The sequence below is a fragment of the Triturus cristatus genome, chromosome 4_1 (assembly GCF_964204655.1).
Source record: "Triturus cristatus chromosome 4_1, aTriCri1.1, whole genome shotgun sequence".
In the NCBI taxonomy this organism is placed as follows: Eukaryota; Metazoa; Chordata; class Amphibia; order Caudata; family Salamandridae; genus Triturus; species Triturus cristatus.
The window spans coordinates 806916947-806938180 of NC_140585.1; positions in this window are offsets into that span (position 1 = coordinate 806916947).

Below are 21234 nucleotides of genomic sequence, written 5' to 3' on the forward strand. Positions count from 1 at the left end.
AGCCTGACCAGTTGGCTGGGGATCCGGTATATTCCCATGTCCGAAACATCCTGGACACATACCAGCAGGACACCACGGGCATGGCCCAGGTTGTGTCCGTCCTCGAGGGGATCAAGACCCAGCAGGCCCAGCAACATGCGGAGCTACATGCCTGTCTACTGCAACACCAACGGAGGATGGAGGACGGACAGGCTGAGCTCGTGACGGTGTACACGGGAATTCACAATACACTCCGTCGGATGGCCGACAACATGGGCAACCCTCCCTGTGCCAGAAGGCGTAGAACATCACCACCCACAGGGAGGGATCAGGAGGAGGAGGAGGAAACATCCGATGGAGCATCCCAAACATCGTCACGGCCTGCTTCTGAGGGTCCCCGCAGGAGGGCGGGTCGTCGACGGAAAAGACCGTGAGGGTCGGCGCTACAGCACCATCTCCCAGGACACCTGGCCTGGCACCTGGCCCACTGGAGCAACAGCAGCACAGCATCAAAAGACATTCTCTGCCACATGGCCTTGCTGGTCACTGTCTGACCAATGTTGACAAAGACTGTGGCATGGGCTCTGAGGATTTCAAATGGCAAGGACACCAACTCCCCTACTGAACTTTGGATTCCAAACACCCGGAAAGCCCCTCATGTCATACCCCCCCCCCCCCCCCCCTAAAATAAAAAGTCACACCATGAAGAGAAGATGCCTGCTGGTTGCATTATTACCTTACATGTGTCTTGTAAAGTCTAAACATGCCTGAGTTCTCTTTTGACTTCAACCATCCACACCCTGGGGCCTGAGTCTGGCACAGGACACACGGGTCACAGTGTCTTAGGCAAGACAGACATGGAGCACCATACACACCCGTGATGGGCCCAACCAGCTGAGGGGGTGGCCGCACAACCGTGTTGACAGACATATTGAGTACAGCAACAGTCATGCGCAGAGGTCAGGGATCATGTCCAGTGTCCTGGGGGGCATCCAGGTATGTGTAGACAGGTGGCAGAACCATGTCCTGCAAGCTTGAGTCCAGTGGATGCAGATAATGGGGGCCTGGCCAACGTTGGATGCATGGGGATGGCACATGTCACAATACCCACACAGTCATGGACATCATGCACAATACACAGTCTCATCCCACACACACAGCTTGCATCTTGCTACTCGACACATAGGCACATAGCCACTATCAGGGAAAACCATGCCAGACATGCTGGATGCACCGTGGCAACACACCAGCATTGACTGAGAAGAGGCACCTTGGAGGCATAGGGACACCTTTATTAGTCATGTTTTCGGGATTGCAGAGGCAACTTGAAGTACACATGAACACTTCATGTGGAGTAACATGTGGGTCCAACACTGGCACCCCCCTTCTGCAGCACAAATGCGTGATAGCCATGGAACTGGCACACAAGTGTCGGCTAACAGCTAAACACCCACAGCTGCTCACGGAGAGCCTGCCATACACCATTGATCCGCTGATGTGGAAGTCCCACAGCATGTTAAGCCAATGCAAACCGTATGTGTCCGAGGGCAGTGTTACACACATTGATGCCATCAACACAATCCACTATCCCATCACTGATGACTGGCAACAAGTCTGACCATCTATTCAGGTGTACCCAGCTGCATGTCATGTGTACCATGGTGATGCAACATGTCTGCAGAGGAACCAAACATCGACAGGGGCAGTGTGCATACATCGTGAACAACTGCCACACCCAATACACCCCTGATGCATCCCTTACCCTGAGGAGACTTCCAAACGTGTCCGTGCCTGTAACGCTGAGTCAGCACACGATGACGTGTCCATGAGGAATAGCAGTGCCACAACAATGCAACCAGCAGACGGCATGCGCAAGTACCTGGGGAAGAGAGACACACAAGAAGTCAGCCACAAAAAGCACAGCCACTTGCATGTGCATTTACTCGACACATGTATGGATGACAACATGCTAGGTCACAATTATGACTGGGGAAATACAACCATCACTGGCACCATCACACCAGTGACACACCCACACACACCTCTGACTCACGTGCCATACATGCAGGTGGAGACACACATCACAACACATGCCACACGGGGACCAATGCGTGCACACTCAGACACTGGTACTCACCACTAAGCAAAGAAGTCGCGTATGAGCCGAGTCCAGATGTCCTCTTGCGGCTCCACATCCTCCACATCACTAGCCCCATTGCCAAGCCCTTCATCCTCCACGGGTGGATGGTCCTCGTCATCTTGATCCAGGATGAGTGGCACAGCTTTCTCAACTGCCATGTTGTGCAGCATGCAGCAGACCATGAAGATTTTGCAGACCTTCGCCGGGGCATATGGGAGTGCGCCGCCGGTCTTGTGTAGGCACCTGAATCGGCTCTTCAGCAGGCCAAACGTCCTCTCTATCACTCGCCTTGTCCGGCCATGGGCGGTGTTGTAGCGGAGCTGGGCCGGCGTGATGGGGTTGCGGAGAGGTGTGATCAGCCATGGCATGTTGGGATAGCCAGCGTCCCCTACATGGGAAGCACATGGACATCGTTAGAACAGGAGAAGCGGTCGTGCTGGAAGTCTACGCAAAATACAGGACAGACAGACTGTACCCACCAACAACACTTGCTCGTTCGTTGCGCAGCTGCGTCATCATTTCAGGCACCCTGCTACGCCTCATGATGTAGGCATCGTGTGCTGATCCTGGAAAACGAGCACAGACATGTGAAATCACCATGTTGGACAGACACACCACAAGGGCATTGATGGAGTGGTAGTGCTTGCGATTCCGGTAAGCTACCTCCTGTGCCTGTGGTGGTACCAAAGCAACATGTGTCCCATCTATGGACCCAATGACATGGGGCATCCCTCCCAGGGCATAGAATCCACGCTTGACCCCAGTCAACATTTCTGTGGTAGGAAAATGTATGAAGTCATCCAGGTGAATCAACATGGCCTCTAAGAAATCATGCAGCACACGGCAGAACATGCTCTGGGACATGCCACCAACATGAGCTATGGTATTTTGAAAGGTACCCGTGGCAAGAAAATGTAGGGCTGCCATTACCTTCAGCTTGGGTGTCAGTGCCGTAGGATACCTGTGCAGCGGTTGCAGGTGTGGTGCCAGTCTCGCCGTCAAATCCAGAATCAACCGTTGGGGGAAGCGGTAGCACCGGATACAATCGTTCTCCCGCATGGCAGCCAAGTCCGGAATTGGTCGGGGAAGAGGCGGCGCTCTGCAGTAATTTGGAAGAGTGAGTGCACCACAACAACAAATAATTTGTCCTGAGCACATGTTAATCTGTCTATACACATATGCTACATACGGAGTCAGGTATGTGCCACATGCCCTGGACACGTATGGCTGGCAGGTGACACTCCTACCAAGACCCAGCTACACACGGAGATTGAGAACCTCCACATGCCATGGCATGGGATTAGCTGTGTCCCAGTGCAAGTGAACAGCCAGACGCAAGACAGGAGTGACATACACCCACACATCAGCAGAAGTAGGATGTCGATTGCAGAGACTGGTAGCGGAACACTAGAGCCACAGGTCACATGACATTACACTAGGACAGCCCACACACCTTGCCATGAAGGTGCACATGTCATGACTCACCACACATTCATAGAGAGGATGCAGACATGTCCTTGTTACGCTACTCCGTGTCCCATGCATACATACGCACCTCACATCCGATACCACATGTGGCATGGTGTGCGGAACAGTGTGCAATGTCAATCTACACACAGACACATGTTGGTTGCTGCAACAGCTGCAGCTTTTGAGGGTGCTCCAACATCAACCTAATGGGAAACCCCCACACATACATGACATAGTCACATCGTGCACCGTGGGTAGTGACAAGTCAGGTGTGGTAACCCCTGTACCGGGCATCAGGGGACACTTCCGTGTGTTGGTGTCCGTGCCATGCCAGTGTCGGTCATCCCAAGTGTGCAGTACGACATGCACACATGTCAAAGGAGTCAAGGGCATGCCTGGCACACATTGCACCGTGACACATTACATCTGTACACATCTCATCATACATCTGGTGCCTTCTCGACTCAGGAGTAATGTGCCACATCACAGCCTGTCACACCTGTGCCCCACACATGTAGTACTGCCCAGACAATGCCTTGATGTCCATCCATGGACAAGTATGTCCGCCCTATTCCTTCCTGTGGGCTGCCTGTCACCACTGTGATGTGTGAAAACTGCCGTACTGCTGCTAAGAGGGCCTGTGTATGTTCCCATATCACTATGGGAGTGCTGCCGTATGTGTACCCATAGTGATGGTGAGCGTACAGGCATGTGTACGGTCAGTAAGTACGCATACGCGAGAACACCCATAGTGGTACGGACCGTACACACGCCTGTACGTTCACTATCACCATGGGTGTCCTCGCGTATGCGTACTCGTACTGGTACGGCCCGTACACACGCCTGTACGTTCACTATCACTATGGGTGTCCTTGCGTATGCATACTCGTAGTGATAGTGAACGTACAGGCGTGTGTACGGTCCGTACCACTATGGGTGTTCTCGCGTATGCGTACTCGTAGTGATAGTGAACGTACAGGCGTGTGTACGGGCCGTACCAGTACGAGTACGCATACGCGAGGACACCCATGGTGATAGTGCACGTACAGGCGTGTGTACGGGCCGTACCAGTATGAGTACGCATACGCGAGAACACCCATAGTGGTACGGCCCTTACACACGCCTGTACGTTCACTATCACTATGGGTGTCCTCGCGTATGCGTACTCGTAGTGATAGTGAACGTACAGGCGTGTGTACGGTCCGTACCAGTACGAGTACGCATATGCGAGGACACCCATGGTGATAGTGCACGTACAGGCGTGTGTACGGGCCGTACCAGTACGAGTACGCATACGCAAAAACACCCATAGTGGTACGGCCCGTACACACGCCTGTACGTTCACTATCACTATGGGTGTCCTCGCGTATGCGTACTCATAGTGATAGTGAACGTACAGGCGTGTGTACGGTCCGTACCACTATGGGTGTTCTCGCGTATGCGTACTCGTAGTGATGGTGAACGTACAGGCGTGTGTACGGGCCGTACCAGTACGAGTACACATACGCAAAGACACCCATGGTGACAGTGCACGTACAGGCGTGTGTACGGGCCGTACCAGTATGAGTACGCATACGCGAGAACACCCATAGTGGTACGGACCGTACACACGCCTGTACGTTCACTATCACTATGGGTGTCCTCGCGTATGCGTACTCGTAGTGATAGTGAGCGTACAGGCGTGTGTACGGGCCGTACCAATACGAGTACGCATACGCGAGGGCACCCATGGTGATAGTGAACGTACGCACGCGTGTACGGGCCGTTGCTATGCATTTGGGGTGCCCTAGGGGCCCGGAACGCACCGTACCTGTGGGTGAAGCTCAATTTTACATAGGGGACACATGAGGGACAAGTATTAAGGCCTACATGCATGCTGGTTGTCATGGAGACCAAGTTTTAAGTTTGAATTTGTTCTGGAAGGTGCACAGCAGAAGTCAGTTGGAATGAATCTACTTTGTTGCAATGTGTTTGTGGGGTTGACATCATGCTGAAGAAAAAAACACAATAAGAACCCACTGACTGTGCTAGGTTTGAAGGGATTGGAGGAAACATAGGATGCAAATGTGAGTGACCAATCACTCTGTACTCCTGTGCATGAAACAGGCCAGCAAGGCAGATATTAGGCAGCCAGGTCCCATGAGGGAGCACTTGCCTGCACATATTTCGATTCTACCACACTGCTGCTGCTCCTGATTCCCTGGAACCATGTCAAGGTCTGTGGAGAGGTCACAGCCATTCACCCTGGAGGAGAACCTGGCATTGCTGGATGTGATCCTCCCACAGTACCCCCTGCTGTATGGGCGACCAGGGTATCAGGTGAGTGCAGAGCTACTAGCACAGACTGTGTCCCTTTTTTTGTGACTGTGACTTCTGCCATTGTGTCCAGGTGTGACACACATACTATGTACTGTAGGGGGGGTCCCAGGGGGGGGGAATGCCTGATGTCTCCCAGCAGTGCCCAGAGTCAGGAGGGGTGTGTGCAGAGTCCTCCCAGCAGTGCCCAGAGACAGGAGGGGTGGGTGCCTATCACTCCCAGCAGTGCCCAGAGACAGGAGGGGTGGGTGCCTATCACTCCCAGCAGTGCCCAGAGACAGGAGGGGGTGTGTGCAGAGTCCTCCCAGCAGTGCCCAGAGACAGGAGGGGTGGGTGCGTATCACTCCCAGCAGTGCCCAGAGACAGGAGGGGTGGGTGCCTATCACTCCCAGCAGTGCTCAGAGGCAGGAGGGGTGTGTGCAGAGTCCTCACAGCAGTGCCCAGAGTCAGGAGGGGTGTGTGCAGAGTCCTCCCAGCAGTGCCCAAAGACAGGAGGGGTGGGTGCCTATCACTCCCAGCAGTGCCCAGAGACAGGAGGGGTGGGTGCCTATCACTCCCAGCAGTGCCCAGAGGCAGGAGGGGTGGGTGCCTATCACTCCCAGCAGTGCCCAGAGACAGGAGGGGTGTGTGCAGAGGCCTCCCAGCAGTGCCCAGAGTCAGGAGGGGTGTGTGCAGAGTCCTCCCAGCAGTGCCCAGAGACAGGAGAGGTGGGTGCCTATCACTCCCAGCAGTGCCCAGAGGCAGCAGGGGTGGGTGCCTATCACTCCCAGCAGTGCCCAGAGACAGGAGGGGTGGGTGCCTATCACTCCCAGCAGTGCCCAGAGACAGGAGGGGTGTGTGCAGAGGCCTCCCAGCAGTGCCCAGAGTCAGGAGGGGTGTGTGCAGAGTCCTCCCAGCAGTGCCCAGAGACAGGAGGGGTGGGTGCCTTTCACTCCCAGCAGTGCCCAGAGACAGGAGGGGTGGGTGCAGAGGCCTCCCAGCAGTGCCCAGAGTCAGGAGGGGTGTGTGCAGAGTCCTCCCAGCAGTGCCCAGAGACAGGAGGGGTGGGTGCCTATCACTCCCAGCAGTGCCCAGAGGCAGGAGGGGTGGGTGCCTATCACTCCCAGCAGTGCCCAGAGACAGGAGGGGTGTGTGCAGAGGCCTCCCAGCAGTGCCCAGAGTCAGGAGGGGTGTGTGCAGAGTCCTCCCAGCAGTGCCCAGAGACAGGAGGGGTGGGTGCCTATCACTCCCAGCAGTGCCCAGAGGCAGGAGGGGTGGGTGCCTATCACTCCCAGCAGTGCCCAGAGACAGGAGGGGTGTGTGCAGAGGCCTCCCAGCAGTGCCCAGAGACAGGAGGGGTGGGTGCCTATCACTCCCAGCAGTGCCCAGAGGCAGGAGGGGTGGGTGCCTTTCACTCCCAGCAGTGCCCAGAGACAGGAGGGGTGTGTGCAGAGGCCTCCCAGCAGTGCCCAGAGTCAGGAGGGGTGTGTGCAGAGTCCTCCCAGCAGTGCCCAGAGACAGGAGGGGTGGGTGCCTATCACTCCCAGCAGTGCCCAGAGGCAGGAGGGGTGGGTGCCTATCACTCCCAGCAGTGCCCAGAGACAGGAGGGGTGTGTGCAGAGGCCTCCCAGCAGTGCCCAGAGTCAGGAGGGGTGTGTGCAGAGTCCTCCCAGCAGTGCCCAGAGACAGGAGGGGTGGGTGCCTATCACTCCCAGCAGTGCCCAGAGGCAGGAGGGGTGGGTGCCTATCACTCCCAGCAGTGCCCAGAGACAGGAGGGGTGTGTGCAGAGGCCTCCCAGCAGTGCCCAGAGTCAGGAGGGGTGGGTGTGATGCACAGTGTGAGCCTTGGTAATTGATTGTGTCTTTGCCCTCATTCCACCTGTGTACTTTCACTGGCACGTACTGCTTTTGCCCTTCCCCAGAGGAGTATGTCCCTATGGCAAAGGTGCAATGCGTTGGCTGCATGACATGCCTTGTTGTAACCAGCTAATTTGTTCCCATATGTGTCTCTGTGACATGTTGCAGGTGTATTGATGTAGTGTCACTTGTTCATCCTCACAGGTAGGCGCCTCTGCCAAGGAGCAGATCTGGCTGACCGCCGTCAGTGCCGTGAGGAGTGCGGATGGTCGGAGGCGGAGCCTGTCCCAGGTGAGGAAACGCTGGCAGGATATCCGGTGCTGGACGCGGAGGATCGCACGGGTCCTGCTGGGGGACTCACCTGAGAGCCATAAGAACCGCGGGTGCCGCCGTCTCTCCCACATCCACAAGCGTGTCCAGGCGGTGGTATTTCCAGACTTGGACAGGCGCTTACAGGAGATGCAGCAGCAGGAAGGGGGTAGGTACATGTGTGTTTGTTGTGTTTCACCAGCATTTGTAAGTGCACTGTTCCATGGATGCACTGCCAGGGTTTAATGGTGCTGTGCAGATCCTGTTACCCACAGTATTGCAGTGCTCTCCTGCCTCCCTTCCCCTCCTTGCAATGTGTTCCCTGGTCTGTGTGAAGTCACTCCGTCACAAGGTTATGTAGCCTGGCACCTTCTCCACGTGTACAATGCCTGCAGCATCATGTGTGGGGGTGGTGTGTAACAGGTTTTGGGACCTTGCCTGTGCCCTGTCCAGTTCTGGTCTTGTGGGTTCCATGTCAGTTGGCACTAATGCTGAGTCCAGACATGGGAGTTAGTCTCTCAAGTGTGAGGCCTTACAGCACGCATGTCCTATGTGGTGGCCTGTGACATGATGTGCATGAGTGTGCGGTACGCATAGTGCGGGGATGGTAGCGTGTGTTGCAGTCATTCCCATTCAGGAGCATGAAGTTGTGTGGCCACTACTGTCCCCAGGGGCATATTTTCCTAGGTATCATGTGTGTAATCAGAATATGTTGACAATCTCTGTGTCTACAGCATAGGTTGTGCTCTGTGCCATTGTCCCCTGGCCAAATGTATATTGACGTGAAATGTAGTACAAGTGTCCACTGTACAGACTGACCTGATTTTCCTTGTTCATACTCACGGTGGACATTGCCTGTGTGTCTTGTTACAATCATCTGATGATGCCCATTTGTACATGTTTATTTGGACAGGCGCACCTTGGGTATTTTGTGTGCAACCTTGATTTGTTGCATCCCATGTGTATTTCACCCAGACTAAGGGATGTAAGTGCTTCCTGTGTCTCCAAATAATAGTCTCATGTTGGGGGTGGGTGGTGCGGGCATGGCCTTCATGTCACAACCTGATATCTCCTTGCTAGGACTGGCCAGTGTGTGATGTTTGTCTGGACATGCACTCAAGGTGCAGTGGGCCAGTCATGGTGGGCATGTTTTCAGTATAACCTATGCTGCATGTGCCTCTTGTTCCTGGATATGGTCCCTGCTCATCCCTATTTCCTGCCACGCTGTGTGGTGCAGATGCAGTGCTGGATTGTCCCCAGGGCCTTGCTCCTCAGTCAAAATTCCATTCCATCTCATTTGCTATTGTGTCATGCTCTCCATAGTTTTTCGGTGGCATGGTGGGTCAAACAACTGTGTCTTGCATGCTCTACATATGTACCTTGTTTTGTAGATGTAACTCTTCTTTTGTTTCAGGCTATGCACTGTGACCTATGTAGATTGGACTCATGTGACATATGTATACAGGTGTATGATTAATTTCTGTCTCTTCACCCTGCCCACAGCATCGTCGGGGGACACGGAGGGAGACATGGGCACAAACGGAGCAGAGGGACCGAGCACCAGTGCCAGCGGTGACATCGGGGCTGGCACATCAAGTGGGACTGAGGCGGAGGAGAGTGAAGCCGGGGACCTGTCGACTGGCACAACAGAGTATGAAGCTGACGGGTCCGAGGATGATCTCTCCGAGTGGGCGGCGGCTGCACCAGTAGCTGACAGTGGCACTACATCTCGCCCCGCCCCCTCCATTGCCATCAGCCGCCTCCCACTTGCTCGTGTCCCTTCCCAACGTGCCCGGTCACCACATGTCTCCTTCCTGCCAGGCACCGCACCCCCTGCCCCTGTCTCCACAGCTGCCGCCAATGCCGAGTCTGTGGACATCCAGCGGCAGTTGCAGGTTGGTCAGGCTGCGATCCTTAATGTCCTCCATGGCCACAGCCAGGTCCTCAACAACATGGAGGCATACTTGGAGGGCATTCATTCATCGCAGGCTGACCAACGCAGCTTGCTGAGGTCGATAGACTCGACACTGACTGCAGCAGTGGGTCTCTTGCAGCGCTACGTCCCACCCCCTACCCCTGCCCCATCCACACTTCCCACTCCCATGCCTGTCCCACGTACACCCAGACGTCAGTATGCGCCCACCACAACACACACAGGCACCACACCAGCAGGGAAGGTCCACCGCACACCTCCTGACACGCACACACAGGGTGAAGTAGGCACACCCACTGGGTCGGGGGGCAAACGTGTGACACGCAGCCAGAGTGGGAGTCCGCATTCCACCCAATCCACTCCCTCCAAATCCCCTCCCCTCAGCTCTCCTGGCCACATCTCCCCCAAAGACTCCTTCATGGCCGCTCTGTCCCTGAGCCCCACAGTGACGCCACCACGCAAGCGGTCAAGGAAGTCCTCGGTCAGGGTAGTTGATTCCCCCCCCTGTTTACACCCTCCCCCAGTGGCGCTGCGACCCATCCCTCTGACCCCCCCCTCCTTGGGGCCTGTGGTTCCTTCGGGTGCAGGGGATTCCCTGGCGGACCTGGCTAAGGTGTGCAGCGAGCTCCTGGCCTCCACCTTTGGCCCTACCCCATCCCCTGTGGTGGAGTCCTCCATCCCTGCACCCACGAAGCCTACCCTTCACCCTCCTGTCCCTGCGGTGCCTGTTTCTTCCCCCTCACATGATGCCCTCACCCCTGTGGAAGACAACGGAATGTAACTGTGCAGGCAAGCTAGGGGACACGCATTCCACTGTGTCCCCCATCCAGCTGTGACTTCTGGACTGCCCTATGGGCTTTGTAAATATTGAACTTTCTACGAACATACAATTTTTGATCTTGCTGATTAAAGCCATTTTTGTTTCCTTTGAACACTACTGCTTTTCTGATATTGCTGTTGGTGGGGCTGCTACATGATTTTGGGTGGTGATCATGTGTTGGGTGTGTGGGAATTGTAGTAGTGTGCTGGTCATAGGGGGGACCCTGGGATCTGTGTGCCATCACACGGTGTTAGCTAGGTTTCTGTGTTCATGTAAGCAGTTGCTGCATGGTGAAATTGTCCAAAGGTGTATTCCTTGCTCTGTGTACCCTGACATCTTCCCTGCAGGGTGTTCCCAATATTTAGCGCAGAGCTGTGTGTACATTAGCTGGGTGTGTGACGGACTCCTTCTACTTTGCACATGCATGCTGAGCGATGTCTCCACCTGCATCATTCGTGGCATTCTTGGTAGTCATTGTACTTGTGTATGTGGACTATTGACATGACTTCATGTGTACATGTTTTCTTTTCTGCGCTATGCATGCCTATACTCCCAGCCTCGCACACATGTGGTACATGTACTGCAGGGTCTTTGTGCACCTGACTGAAATTTGTGGGCATGGTATCTGTGGCTACTCCACCCTTTGCGTTTCATGGGCACTGCTGTGAGTGTTAGGCACACACCCCTCCTGTCTCTGGGCACTGCTGTGAGTGATAGGCACACACCCCTCCTGTCTCTGGGCACTGCTGGGAGTGATAGGCACCCACCCCTCCTGACTCTGGGCACTGCTGGGAGGATTCTGCACCCACCCCTCCTGTGTCTGGGCACTGCTGGAGTGATAGGCACCCACCCCTCCTGACTCTGGGCACTGCTGGGAGGACTGCACCCACCCCTCCTGTCTCTGGGCACTGCTGGGAGGACTCTGCACACACCCCTCCTGACTCTGGGCACTGCTGGGAGTGATAGGCACCCACCCCTCCTGACTCTGGGCACTGCTGGGAGGACTCTGCACCAACCCCTCCTGTCTCTGGGCACTGCTGGGAGTGATAGGCACCCACCCCTCCTGACTCTGGGCACTGCTGGGAGTGATAGGCACCCACCCCTCCTGACTCTGGGCACTGCTGGGAGGACTCTGCACCAACCCCTCCTGTCTCTGGGCACTGCTGGGAGTGATAGGCACCCACCCCTCCTGACTCTGGGCACTGCTGGGAGTGATAGGCACCCACCCCTCCTGACTCTGGGCACTGCTGGGAGGACTCTGCACCCACCCCTCCTGTGTCTGGGCACTGCTGGGAGTGATAGGCACCCACCCCTCCTGACTCTGGGCACTGCTGGGAGTGTTAGGCACACACCCCTCCTGTCTCTGGGCACTGCTGGGAGGACTCTGCACACACCCCTCCTGTCTCTGGGCACTGCTGGGAGTGTTAGGCACACACCCCTCCTGTCTCTGGGCACTGCTGTGAGTGTTAGGCACACACCCCTCCTGTCTCTGGGCACTGCTGGGAGGACTCTGCACACACCCCTCCTGTCTCTGGGCACTGCTGGGAGTGATAGGCACCCACCCCTCCTGACTCTGGGCACTGCTGGGAGGACTCTGCACCCACCCCTCCTGTCTCTGGGCACTGCTGGGAGTGATAGGCACCCACCCCTCCATACTCTGGGCACTGCTGGGAGGACTCTGCACCCACCCCTCCTGTCTCTGGGCACTGCTGGGAGGACTCTGCACACACCCCTCCTGTCTCTGGGCACTGCTGGGAGTGATAGGCACACACCCCTCCTGCCTCTGGGCACTGCTGGGAGGACTCTGCACACACCCCTCCTGGCTCTGGGCACTGCTGGGAGAACTCTGCACACACCCCTCCTGTCTCTGGGCACTGCTGGGAGTGTTAGGCACACACCCCTCCTGTCTCTGGGCACTGCTGTGAGTGTGAGGCACACGCCCCTCCAGTCTCTGGGCACTGCTGGGAGGACTCTGCACACACCCCTCCTGTCTCTGGGCACTGCTGGGAGTGATAGGCACCCACCCCTCCTGACTCTGGGCACTGCTGGGAGGACTCTGCACCCACCCCTACTGTCTCTGGGCACTGCTGGGAGTGATAGGCACCCACCCCTCCTGACTCTGGGCACTGCTGGGAGGACTCTGCACCCACCCCTCCTGTCTCTGGGCACTGCTGGGAGGACTCTGCACACACCCCTCCTGTCTATGGGCACTGCTGGGAGAGATAGGCACCCACCCCTCCTGACTCTGGGCACTGCTGGGAGAACTCTGCACCCACCCCTCCTGTCTCTGGGCACTGCTGGGAGTGATAGGCACCCACCCCTCCTGACTCTGGGCACTGCTGGGAGGACTCTGCACCCACCCCTCCTGTGTCTGGGCACTGCTGGGAGGACTCTGCACACACCCCTCCTGACTCTGGGCACTGCTGGGAGTGATAGGCACCCACCCCTCCTGACTCTGGGCACTGCTGGGAGGCCTCTGCACACACCCCTCCTGCCTCTGGGCACTGTTGGGAGTGATAGGCACACACCCCTCCTGACTCTGGGCACTGCTGGGAGCGATTGGCACACACCCCTCCTATTTAACAATATGTACGCTTAGTCCATACACGTGTGTGGGTTCGCTCCATGGGGGTACGGGTCGTACTTACACTGTTGGGGTGGGGGGTACGCTCCATACGTCCGCGGGTGAGGGTACGGGTCATACTTACACTGTTGGGGTGGGGGGTACACTCCATACGTCCGCGGGTGAGGGTACGGGTCATACTTACACTGTTGGGGTGGGGGGTACGCTCCATATGTCCGTGGGTACGGGTCGTACTTACACTGTTGGGGTGGGGGGTACGCTCCATACGTCCATGGGTACGGGTCGTACTTACACTGTTGGGGTGGGGGTACGCTCCATACGTACGCGGGTGAGGGTACGGGTCGTACTTACACTGTTGGGGTGGGGGTATGCTCCATACGTACGCAGGTGAGGGTACGGGTCATACTTACACTGTTGGGGTGGGGGGTACGCTCCATACGTCCGTGGGTACGGGTTGTACTTACACTGTTGGGGTGGGGTGTACGCTCCATACGTCCGCGGGTGAGGGTACGGGTCGTACTTACACTGTTGGGGTGGGGGTACGCTCCATACGTACGCGGGTGAGGGTATGGGTCGTACTTACACTGTTGGGGTGGAGGTACGCTCCATACGTATGCGGGTGGGGGTACGGGTCGTACTTACACTGTTGGGGTGGGGGGTACGCTCCATGCATTCGCGGGTGGGGGGACGTGTCGTATGTACACTGATTGCATGGGGGGTACGCTCCTTGCATATGCGGGTGGGGGTACGTGTCGTACTTACACTGTTGGGGTGGGGGGTACGCTCCATACGTATGCGGGTGGGGGTACGTGTCGTACTTACACTGTTGGCATGGGGGGTACGCTCCTTGCATACGCGGATGGGGGTATGTGTCGTACTTACACTGTTGGGGTGGGGGGTACGCTCCTTGCATACGCGGGTGGGGGTACGTGTCGTACTTACACTGTTGGGGTTGGGGGTACGCTCCATGCATACGGGGTGGGGGTATGGTCCGTACATATCCGTCCCCACGCTATGTGATGCTTGTGCGGGCCGTACCCAGGCCTTTGCCACGTGGGTATGAGCCGTCCCGCCATTGTTGCGGTGACATAGGTGTGGGCGTGGTACGACTCGTACCCACGCTCTTAAGGCGTGGGTACGGGATGTACCTGTCTGGTTGTGTTGCCGGTTCACGTCGTCAAGAACTTCCGTTGTGGCGGTCGCTGGCTTAGCTGGACACGCCCCCACCCCCTCGTAGTGACCAGGGCCTGAGGGTCAGGTATGTCCAGGGCATGTGTGCTGTGTGACTTTGGTGGGGGTTTTGTGGCCTGCCCTGGTCCTGCCCCCCCCTTTCCCTCCTCCCTTTGTTGTTCTGACCTTCTGCGGCGTCTGCGTCGGAACCTGTAGAGGAGGTCGACTGCTATGAGGGCCGGGATGACACGTAGGTTCGGGTCCATGTCTGTCCGTCGCGTACGGGTACTCCTTGTTCGCGTCGTCCTGTCTGTCCGTCGCGTACGGGTACTCCTTGTTCGCGTCGTTCTGTCTGTCCGTCGCGTACCGGTACTCCTTGTTCGCGTCGTCCTGTCTGTCCGTCGCGTACCGGTACTCCTTGTTCGCGTCGTCCTGATTTCCCGGCAGTTTTTGGCAGCCGGAAAATATTCACCGTGCGGGATGACGTCGGTGCGAATCGTAATTCCTGGTTCGTGAATGGCAGGCTGCGTGCGTCCCGACGTCACGTCGGCGCTTTCCCGGATCGCATTTGTACATTTATTTTCGTCGGTCGGGGTTTTGTATGATTCGTATGGAAATGGTGTTTCCGTGCGAATCGTAATTCCATGTTTGTATATTGTTACGACCGGGTACGCGTCGGACGGAGAATATGCTCCGTCCGACGGTTAGTACCCGGTTTTTACAGGATCGTGATCGGCACCTCAGTTGTCACTTTTAGGGCTGGCTTCAATTCCTTCAAAGACGTATCTGTTTATGAAATGATGAAATGAGGCCAGAACATGTGCACAGTTTATTAATAAGATACTTCATGTAGGTAGTTTAGGGAACAGCTTGGAAGAACACCATTGACTCGAAGCGAGGCAGGCACAATAATGGAGCAGAAGTAACTATGCAGCTTTGTTATGCATTTGGTGAACTTATGCTATTGAAGATGGAGCCACAGGACTCCTTCTGGAGTACACATTGTACCTCATTTTGAACAACACATTTGTGCACGAGGCTGAGTTTATTTGCAGACACGTCATCATCTCCTTTACATTAGCACAGTTTATTTTACCCACAGTATTTCTCATGTAAAAAGGGGACCTTAAAGGTCAGTCAGACTTAATTCATACATAAGACAAGCATTGGCATAGCCAATAGGTCTTGCTTTTGGGACCATATAAGTATTTAGTTATGCAGCACAATATCCTTGGTGCAACAACATCAAGGTGCCGATTCCGATCCTGTAAAACCCGGGTACAAATGGTCATACGGAGCGTTTTCTCCGTACGACTCGTAACCGGGAATTCCACCGTACAAACCAGCAAGTACGATTCGTACAGAACTACCATTTCCGTACGAATCGTAAAATACACCGTAGGGCTAAAAAATACATACAATTCCGATCCTGGACAACGAATACGCGACGTCCGCACGGAGTCAGGCAGCGTTTTACGGACCAGCAAGTACGATTCGTACCCACAGCACTCCGCACGGCTATATTTTTACGGGAGCCAAAAAGAGCCAGAAAAGGTAAGTACGCCGTGATGCACGAGGAAAAGGGGGCCCGGTATGCGCCATACACGCCATCACCCACATCGTACGTGTCATCATGTACGGTGCGTACACCAACATTGCATATGTACGGACCGTACCCCCAACCCCCGTGTGTACTGACCGTACCCCCCACCCCCGTGTGTATGGACCGTACCCCCCACTCCCCCGTATGTACACGCCGTACCCCCACCCCACCCGCATATGTACGCGCCGTACCACCACCCCACCCGCATATGTACGTGGCGTACCTTCAGCCCCGTATGTACGCGCCGTACCCCCACCCCACCCGCATATGTACGCGCCGTACCCCCAGCCCCGTATGTACGCGCCGTAACAGAACTACCATTTCCATACGAATCGTAAAAAGCACCGTACGGCTAAAAAACTACATACAATTCCGATCCTGGACAACGCGTACGCGACGTCCGCACGGAGTCAGGCAGCGTTTTACGGACCAGCAAGTACGATTCGTACCCACAGCACTCCGCACGGCTATATTTTTACGGGAGCCAAAAAGTGCCGGAAAAGGTAAGTACGCCGCGATGCACGAGGAAAAGGGGGCCCGGTATGCGCCGTACACGCCATCACCCACATCGTACGTGTCATCATGTACGGTGCGTACCCCAACATTGCATATGTACGGACCGTACCCCCCACCCCCGTGTGTATGGACCGTACCCCCCACCCCCCGTATGTACGTGCCATACCCCCACCCCACCCGCATATGTACGCACCGTACCCCCACCCCACCCACATATGTACGCAGCGTACCCCCAGCCCCGTATGTACGCGCTGTACCCCCACCCCACCAGCGTATGTACGCGCCGTACCCCCAGCCCCGTATGTACGCGCCGTAAACCCCAGCGCTACGCGCTGGGGGTACGGCGCACACATACGCAGGTGGGGGTACGGTGCGTACATACGGGGCTGGGGGTACCGCGCGTACATACGGGGCTGGGGGTATGGCGCGTACATACGCAGTGGGAGTGGGGGGCTGTACGACTCGTACCCCGGGCACAAGTGTACCCGGGGTAGGGGTCGTACACAGTTCGCTCCGTACGGGATGTTTTCCATACGCTTGTGCATTCGGAACGCCGGTACGGATCGGACTTGTGCGCTCGGACATCAGTTTTACGACTCGTACGTAAAACTGGCCGGGGACGTCTCGTAGACTTTTCCCGAGGCAATTCGTATGTATTTTTCCCGTACGAATTGTACTTCACCGTTTGTACGGTACTTGTACGATTCGTACGTAAAAAAATACGGATACGAGTCGTACGGGGAAAAAAAATACAGGATCGGAATCGGCCCGCAACTGTTGCATGTTTGAACACTTATAAGGTCCCAAAGGCAAGACCTATTGGCTATGCCAATGCTTGTTATTTATAGCTATGATAGGGGATATCATTTGCTAGATTCTCAACTTAGTAGCCCGGTTCAGTCACCTCAGCATCTTAATTTGAGCTTTCAGTTTAAAGGGGTCATAACTATGGCCAGAATGTTTCATGCGGTGAACACCCTAAATATCGATTCCGAAATATCGACTGCCCAGAATATCGAAGTTAAAATATAGAGTGGACAGAATATCGAATTATTAAAATATAGATAGGTCAGAATATCGAAATTGGGGTAAGAAATATTGATTTCCATAATATAGAATTTAAAAATATAGAATTCCATAATATCGAATTTTAAAATATAGATTACCATAATATCGAATTTAAAAATATAGATATCTATAAAATCGAATTTTTTTTGGTGTTATGTATGGTAGTATATGTGTTAAAATTATGTATTATTTTTGTAATGTATGTTTAATTTATTTAAACTAATGAATGTTATGTTATTTAATTTTTCCGTAATTTTATTCCGTAGCGGGTTGTGGGTTTATAGGGGAATAGGGTGGGAAATAATTTAATTATGGTTAATTAAATATTAATTATATTTACATGTTTTGATAATTAATTGATTGATAATTAATTCTTAATTGGCAATTAATTTTTATTAATTGGTAATTAATTTATATTAATTGATTAATTGATAATTATGTTGATTGTATTTTTTATTATTAGGAGCGGGTTGTGGGTTTGTAGGGGAATTGGGTGGGAAGTAATTTAATTGTAATAAAGTAAATAATTATTTTTTTATTTATGTGTATTGATAATTAATTGATAATTAATTATTAATTGTAATGAATTTGTATTAATTGGTAAATAATTTGTATGAATTGCTAATTATTTTTTATTAATTGCAAAATTATTTTTATTAATTGATTAATTGATAATAATGTTAATTGTATTTTTTATTATTGGGAGTGGATTGTGGGTTTATAGGGGAATTGGGTGGGAAGTAAATTAATTGTAATAAAGTAAATATTTGTTTTTATTTATGTGTATTGATAATTGATAATTAATGATTAATTATTAATTAATTTGTATTAATTGGTAAATAATTTTTATTAATTGCTAATTAAACTTTTTCAATGGTAATTAATTGTTATTAATTGGTAATTATTTTTAATAAACTTTTTATTGGTATTGATAATTAATGTAATCTTATTTTAAAATTAAATCATTACTTTCCCTACTTTTGCACTCTCAGGAGTGGGAATAGTATTTTATTTTTTACCCTCCCACTATCCAACTCTTTCCCTACTGTTGCACTCACTGGAGTGGGAATAGTAATTTTTACCCTCCTGCTATCCAACGCTTTCCCTACTGTTACACTCTTTGGAGTGGGAATAGTAATTTTTATCCTACCGCTATCCAACGCTTTCCCTACTGTTGCACTCTTTGGAGTGGGAATAGTAATTTTTACCCCTACGCTATCCAACGTTTTCCCTACTGTTGCACTCACTGGAGTGGGAATAGTAATTTTTACCCCTACGCTATCCAACGCTTTCTCTATTGTTGCACTCATTGGGGTGGGAATAGTAATTTTTCTCTTCCTGCTATCCAATGCTTTCTGTACTGTTGCACTCTTTGGAGTGGGAAAAGTAATTTTTACCCCTACGTTATCCAATACTTTCCCTACTGTTGGAGTCACTGGAGTGGGAATCGTAATTTTTCCCTTCCCGCTATCCAACGATTTCCCTACTGTTGCACTCTCTGGAGTGGGAATAGTAATTTTTCCCTTCCCGCTATCCAATGCTTTCCCTACTGTTGCACTATTTGGAGTGGGAATAGCAATTTTTACCTCTACGCTATCCAACGCTTTCCCTACTGTTGCACTCATTGGGGTGGGAATAGTAATTTTTCTCTTCCTGCTATCCAATGCTTTCTGTACTGTTGCACTCTTTGGAGTGGGAAAAGTAATTTTTACCCCTACGTTATCCAATACTTTCCCTACTGTTGGAGTCACTGGAGTGGGAATCGTAATTTTTCCCTTCCCGCTATCCAACGATTTCCCTACTGTTGCACTCTCTGGAGTGGGAATAGTAATTTTTCCCTTCCCGCTATCCAATGCTTTCCCTACTGTTGCACTATTTGGAGTGGGAATAGCAATTTTTACCTCTACGCTATCCAACGCTTTCCCTACTGTTGCACTCATTGGGGTGGGAATAGTAATTTTTCTCTTCCTGCTATCCAATGCTTTCTGTACTGTTGCACTCTCTGGAGTGGGAAAAGTAATTTTTACCCCTACGTTATCCAATACTTTCCCTACTGTTGGAGTCACTGGAGTGGGAATAGTAATTTTTCCCTTCCCGCTATCCAACGATTTCCCTACTGTTGCACTCTCTGGAGTGGGAATAGTAATTTTAACTCTCCCGCTATCCAATGCTTTCCCTACTGTTGCACTCTTTGGAGTGGGAATAGCAATTTTTACCTCTACGCTATCCAACGCTTTCCCTACTGTTGCACTCACTGGAGTGGGAATAGTAATTTTTCCATTCCCGCTATCCAACGCTTTCCCTACTGTTGCACACTCTGGAGTGGGAATAGTAATTTTTACCCTCCCGCTATCCAATGCTTTCCCTACTGTTGCACTCTCTGGAGTGGGAATAGTAATTTTTACCCCTACGCTATCCAACGCTATCCCTACTGTTGCACTCACTGGAGTGGGAATAGTAATTTTTACCCCTACGCTATCCAACGTTTTCCCTACTGTTGCACTCACTGGAGTGGGAATAGTAATTTTTACGCTCTCACTATCCAACAAAAGCTCTACTTTTTTTACATTACTTTTATTATGTTTACATTTTAAGCTTTTTTATATTATATTATGTATGTTTTATTTCATTGTTTTTAATATTTAATTACTTTTATATTATTTTTAATACATTTAAAAAATTCGATATTTTAGCTAACTATATTTTAACATTCTATATTTTGGAATCGATATTTTAGTACTTACCTGTTTGTAGATAGGGAGTCGATATTCTGTCCTTCTATATTTTGGCGTCGATATTTTGGGCATTCTATATTATGTCCCTCGATATTTAGTCACTGAACCGTTTCATGCAAGTTAGTTCTACCAGTGGAAGTGATAATGATTTGGTTTCCAGGCTGGAAAATACATTGAATTATCTTTCTACCACTTGCCTTCCCTTGCTTGGCTAGTTAGTGGTTGTGCCTTGGAGGGTTGCATAATTGCAGCAGCACGTTGCATATTCAGACTTTGTTAGTCTTTCCCCAGTGTTGGTAAATATGTGCAACGACTGCTGTGTCTGGGGTGTAGTTTTCCTTTAATCAGGAACATTCTCTGTTGGATGGGACTTAGCACGGTTCCTATTTATGCCAAGGTCCTGTCTTCTTCTTTTGGTGACACTGGCCATGAACACCCTAGACTTGTAGACAACAATCATGACCTTGCATAATAAAATCTCTCAGTATTCTAATGCCCTTGGGCCAAGTTCACACTTTATATAAAAAAAATTACAGGGTGCATGTAAGGAGGTTTGCGTATCATGTGAAAGCAGTGGAGGCCTTGCATAGGAAGGGACATTGTTGTGTGAGACTTAGTCTGTTGATGAGGGAACTACCGCCATCTGTTTAGAATCAAAACACCACCCAAAAGTTTTACCTACAGGTAGGAACATATGTACGTGGGACCCCGGTCCTAGGATGCTTGATTCCGGTCCAGGGAACACAAGGCTTGGC